Raw genomic sequence first — 6,000 nt, 5'->3', positions numbered from 1 at the left:
AGAAGCCCAGGAACTCCCCTGCCTCTGGACCTGGACGCCTTTTTCTGGATTCCATCTGTGATTTACATACCCTCCAGTTTCAGGGAGGGGCCTCGAGGGCCTCAGCAGTAAGTGATAGGGCAGGGGTCCCCAAACTTTTTACACAGGGGCCAGTTCACTGTCCCTCAGACCGTTGGAGGGCTGGACTATAAAAAAAAAACTATGAACAAATCCCTATGCACACTGCACATATCTTATTTTAAAGTAAAAAAACAAAACGGGAACAAATACAATATTTAAAATAAAGGACAAGTAAATTTAAATCAATAAAATGACCAGTATTGCAATGGGAACTATGCTCCTCTCACTGACCACCAATGAAAGAGGTGCCCCTTCCGGAAGTACGGGGGTGTGTGGATAAATGGCCTTAGGGGGCCGCAAGCAGCCCATAGGCCGTAGTTTGGGGACCTCTGTGATAGGGGATGGGGTCTCAGAAAATAGGACCATGATTCCATCCAACCCTGCTTCATACACACAGGCACCCCTTCTACCTGCTGAAGGTCCGTATTGAGCTTCTGCCTAAGGTTTCAGAGACGTGTAAGCGCCACTGACTGTAACGTGAACTTGCTACTCGCTTTCACATTTCCTGCAGTGGGACAGTCTGACGTACCATTACGGATGATCTTTTCAGCAAAGCACACGCTCTTTCCCCAAACAGTGTCTTCAAAGACTTAACAGGTCCTTGTTCCTCCCTTCCTTGATTTTCCCACAATTTCTGGAACGGCTTCAGGGATTCTTGCTAAAAGATTGAGGAGTTCTTCAACTAGGACATCTCTCCTTAGCGGCGTTTATCAGACTCTAACCAACACCCCGGGTGTTGCTCCATCAAAGTCTAGGACTTAACGCTTTACCAATTCCCTCTGGCAACTCCCATGACCCCTGAAATCCTGTTCTACACCATCTCCCACCACAAAGGCACATACTTCCCAGAAGCATTTTCTAAAGCTTCCTGTAACCGTTCTTCAAATGGCGTTTGCTAGCCGTTAACTGCCAAATGCAGTACCATGCTCAGAGGGCCCGGGCTAGACTTGAACATGAGATAGCGAAACAGAAAGAGCTATGCCATCCCGTCTGGGAGCCAAGAGCCACCATACATGACGATTTCAAGTTCAATCATTAAAATTAAGTAAAATTTAAAATCTGGTCCCTCAGTCGTCCGAACCCCATTTGAAGTGCTCGGTGGCCCCTGTGGACAGTTGCTACATTGGACAGTGCAGCTCTGTGACGTCTCCATCATCATCATCATCATCATCATCATCATCATCATCATCCCAGGAAGTTCTAGGGGGCAATGGTGATGTAAAGGCCACAAGTCCTTCGCTTCATAGAGTTCTCTGAAGTACACTAGCCCGGCAGGATGGCAGCATCCTGGCTAAAGCGATCTGGAAAACTCTGCATCCCAAACCCTGCCTTACATAATAGAATATTAACGCGGTGAATCTCCAAGATGCAGGCTCTCGCATCAAATCAATCCGAGGTTGAATCCCAGCTCCACCACTTACTAGCCGTGTGAGCTTGAGCGAGTTACTTAACTTCGAATCTCATTTTCTGCATTGGATAAATGGAGGCAGAACTCCTTGGTGGTGTCATGTGAACAGAATGGAATAACATGTGAAATAGCAAAGCACCTTGCAAATACTAAAGTCTCAACAAATGTAAGCCTATGGTAATTATTATTTTTTTTTGGTAATTATTTTTTTAAGGTGCAGAAAAGTCCTAGTTTCCTTTGTTTAATCCAGCATTTCCCAAATTTATGACCACCAAGTATTTTTAGAATATGTGGAAGACAGTAATATAGTCACCCCTCCCCCAACCAAAGAAGTCTATGCCCTAATCCCGGGACCTCGTGAATATTTGCCTTATATGGCAAAAGGAACTGGGCAGGTGTGATTAAAGATAAGGATCTCGAGATGGGGAGATTATCCTGAATTATCCGGTGGGCCCAATGTCATCACAGTCTCCATTATAGAGGGAGGCAGTAGGCTCAGGGAAGGAGAAGTACGAGGGAAGCACGGGTGGGGGCAGGGGGAGATGCTGTGCTGCTGGTTTGCAGATGGAGGAAGGGGCCACAAGCCAAGGAAAATGGGCAGCCTCTAGAAGCTAGACAAGGCAGAGAAATGGGTTCTCCTCTAAAGCCTCCAGAAGGGATACAGGCGGGCAGACGCCCCAATTTTAGGACTTCTGCTCTCCAGGACTGTGAGATGATTTGTATCGTTTTCAGCTGCTAAATTCGTGCCATTTAACTACAGCAGCAAAAGAAAGTAACCCAGGACACCTGAAAGCAACTCTCAGTGAGAGGCTGGTGTGGTGGGAAGAGCCAGACACACGGCAGAAACCCTGGGTCTGCATGAGGTCGGCACCCAATCAGTTTTGTCACTACCAGCAAGGCTGCACAGTGTGATGACATTGTCACCCCCCCTACCTAATGTTTAATTCTTTATGAGGGTAAGAATTACAGATGTGCCTTGTGAGGAAAAGTCAAAGTTGCATATTTCAACTTCTCAGTTACAACCACGGAGCGAAGGGGTAAAAACAATGCATGAGGTTGGTGTTAGAAGAAAAATTTTAGTTTCCTGAACTTTCAACAAGGATTTGTCATGAGAGACTGAAAAGTGTTTAAAAGTTCGGTTTCGATGCACTCAGCAGAAAAGCTGATTGCCAAGCATTCTGTACACGGGTTGAAATGTCTGTGGCTGTCCTTCCTTCCCATCCAAACACTTCTTTCAGAGTCAGTACGACGTTTTGTTATTGGGGAATTATTTAAAACAATTTTTAAAACTTTTTCCTCCCACCCAAGAATAAACATGAAGGGGAAAACGTGTGTAGATCACAAGGGCTGCCTCTCCCTTTTTTTTTAAGATTTTATTTATTTATTTACTAGAGAGTGAAGAGAGAAAAAGGGGGGACAGGAAGTATCAACTCATAGTAGTTGCTTCCCACCATGTGCCTTGACCAGGCAGGCCCCGAGTTTCAAACCGGCGACCTCAGCGTTCCAGGTGGACACTCTATCCACTGCGCCACCACAGGTCAAGCTGCCTCTCCCATTTTGAAAAGGAGGACAAAGTCTGGGACTCAGGGAAAGCAGTGTACTCTCCTTTAAAAAAAATTATTGATTTTCAAGAAAGAAAGGGAGAGAGGGAGAAAGAGAGCGTGAGAGAAAAAAAAAAAAAGAGGAAGGAAGGGGGTGGGAGAGAGAGAGAGAGAGAGATTAATCTGTTTCTGTATGTGCCCTGACCAAGGAACAAACCCACAACCTCTGCTATCAGAACGCTGTCCTAATCAACCAAGATTATCCGGCCACAGCTTCTCTCTCTCTCTCTCTCTCTCTTTCTCTCTCTCTCTCTCTCTCTCTCTCGTTTTTTCTTCTTTTTCACTGAATTTATTGGATGACAAATGTCAGGTGTGCAACTCAATAAAGCATGATCTGCACACTGCATCGTACGCCCGTCGCCCCAAGCAAAGTCTCGTTCTGTCCCCACCCACCTCCCCACCCCCACCCCCACCTTTGCCCACCTCGCCCTACGCCCCATTCCTCCTTCCCTCTGGCTAACACCACACTGCTGTCTGTTACTTAATCCCTTCACCTTCTGAAATCCAGTCCCCAACTCCCCTCCCCTCTGACAGCTGTCAGTCTGTCCCATGTATCCATGTCTCCTTGTTTCGTGCGCTCCTTCTTCACGTGCCACCGAGAAGTCAGGTTCAGGACGGATCTCTGAACACTGAGACGTCCTTCCCCGGAGCCCCCGGGGCAGGGATGTTTGAAACATAGGTGCGGATGCCGCGCCACCTGCTGGACCCGGCAGGCATAGAACCAGCGAAGAGAGAGTATTGTATCACTAGCCACTCAGGATGGGCAAGAATGTGAAAAGATTAAATATCCAAAACCACGTGAATGGAACACTTTAAACGGGCAAATTGTATGGTATGTGAATTGTATCTCAATAAAGATAATTTTCTTAATGTGAAAAAAGTATTCTACAAGATGATCATGACAATGGAATATTAATTTTAACACCTAGATTTTCCTCTATCTAATGGGACATGTTATTTAGAAAACAACAGTCTACAATAACAAAAGAGCTGTAGCCAGGGATGAGCTTATGTCCAAAGCATGATTTTGACCCTTTGGGGCCCCTGTAGATATTTTAATCCTTTCTTTGCTAAAAACGCTGTTCTCTTAGGAAAATATGCTCCTAAAATATAGCAACCTATCATCTTCAGGATAGTGAAATCCATCGCCTGGGAGTTCTTTTGAGTTGTCTTTTTGGTTGACCCAGGCCTCTCATCACATTTTAACAAAATCCATAGCTACCATATAATTTGTATTGTAACAACGTAAACAACAAACAAACTTGCAAAAGAAAAGAAAAAAAGAGGTTAAAACATCACAGTATCAACCACAGCTGTGGTTTGCTAGGACCATGAGTAATTTATTTCCCCAAGAAAGCTGAAAGCTCATAAGCTGCAATGATTTCACAATCTCATGTTCTTATCGTCCTCCAACTTTCCAAAGAGTCTTCACACCCACGTCCAGATTGTATCCTCCACAAAGTCAAAATGTCAGAAACTATAAAGGCCAAAAGACCCCGCAGGAAAAGTTGTGAGAGCCCATGAAAAACAAAAGGCTTCAATCACGCCGGCAGCTGAGACTCCTGAAGCCAGCTGGCGCCCTGCCACCCAGGACCCAGTGACCAAGGACAAGGCACGAACACTTTCTGAGCCCCTGTCACCACACCTGGACAACCCCAAAAGTCCCCTTTCAGAACTAACAGTCTCATCTTTTAGGAACAGGGTGCAGATCTCCCGAGTCCCAGTCTGTGGCCTTTGAAATAACAGGATGGCCATCAAGTCTGGAAACTGACACAAACACAGAGTAAACGGTTGTTGTTATTAAGTAACAGGACAGAACAATCATCTATGTTTCCGGACTTGAGGATCACTTTGAAACAAACAGCACAATCCACCCCTTCCCATCATCTTCCCCACAGAAGTCTTAAGAGCTGAGGAACCAACAACAGAAAGGATGGGGAAGGGAAGAGGAGGGTGTGTTATCTAGTAGCAGTGACATTCAGACCCAGCCAGGCCTGCTTAGCACTTACCTTAAGAGATGTGCTGTCACTCAGCTTGCACCTGCCACCTGGAACGACACTCCAAGACACCAGACGCCAAATAACAGGGACTCCCCCCCCCCCCCCCAGGAAGGCGCTGCAGCAAAAGATACTCCACCAAAAACAAGACAACGGTCGTCCAAACAAGAGCACAGCTACAGGACTGGAGAAAAGAAGCCCCAAGAGGCAAGGCCATCAGCAAAGGAAACGCAGCCCTTCATCAACTTGGGTGGTGGGCGTGAAGGGTGGCAAGCATGCAGACAGAGCTGAGCAGGCACAGCCCGCTAATAAACCGCAGCTGACCAGCCAAGCCCCACCTGACCCACTCTGCCCCTTCGCCAACTTCACCAGCAACGTTCAGAGCCAGAAAGCCTGGAGGTAGGGGAGGTAACTCTCCGAGAACTCATAAACCATGCTAACGTCCCTGATGCGAAGCAGCTGTTTTCTGGGGCGTTTAATACAGGGACACTGAATACAGTGATGAGCTCCGGTGGAGATGAGCAGGCAGGTAGGTGCATGGCGGAGGTCTCAGCTGGGATGTCATCCTCCAAAGCCTTTGCCTGCCTCTCCCCCAGCCAACACTCAGTGTGCTCCAGGTGCCCACGAGCAGACGTCATCAGCCAGGACTTGTGCAGCATTGCCATGGGACTTTCTTGGTTGGTCATCTCTCCAATTAGATTGTAGCTCCCCAAGGAAATGGCCTCTCTACCACACTGGGTCCCTAGGGCTGGTGGCATCGTGCTTGGCACAGAAGGAGATGCTCGGAGCTTTGTATTCGTGCTTGAGGGCCCAACATGTGCCTGTTAAACTGAAATTACCAATTTCACAGTCGGCAGCATTTAAAGAGCTCTCA

Source organism: Saccopteryx leptura, chromosome 6, assembly GCF_036850995.1.
Source record: "Saccopteryx leptura isolate mSacLep1 chromosome 6, mSacLep1_pri_phased_curated, whole genome shotgun sequence".
Lineage (NCBI taxonomy): Eukaryota > Metazoa > Chordata > Mammalia > Chiroptera > Emballonuridae > Saccopteryx > Saccopteryx leptura.
Note: the sequence above shows the minus strand (reverse complement) of the source record.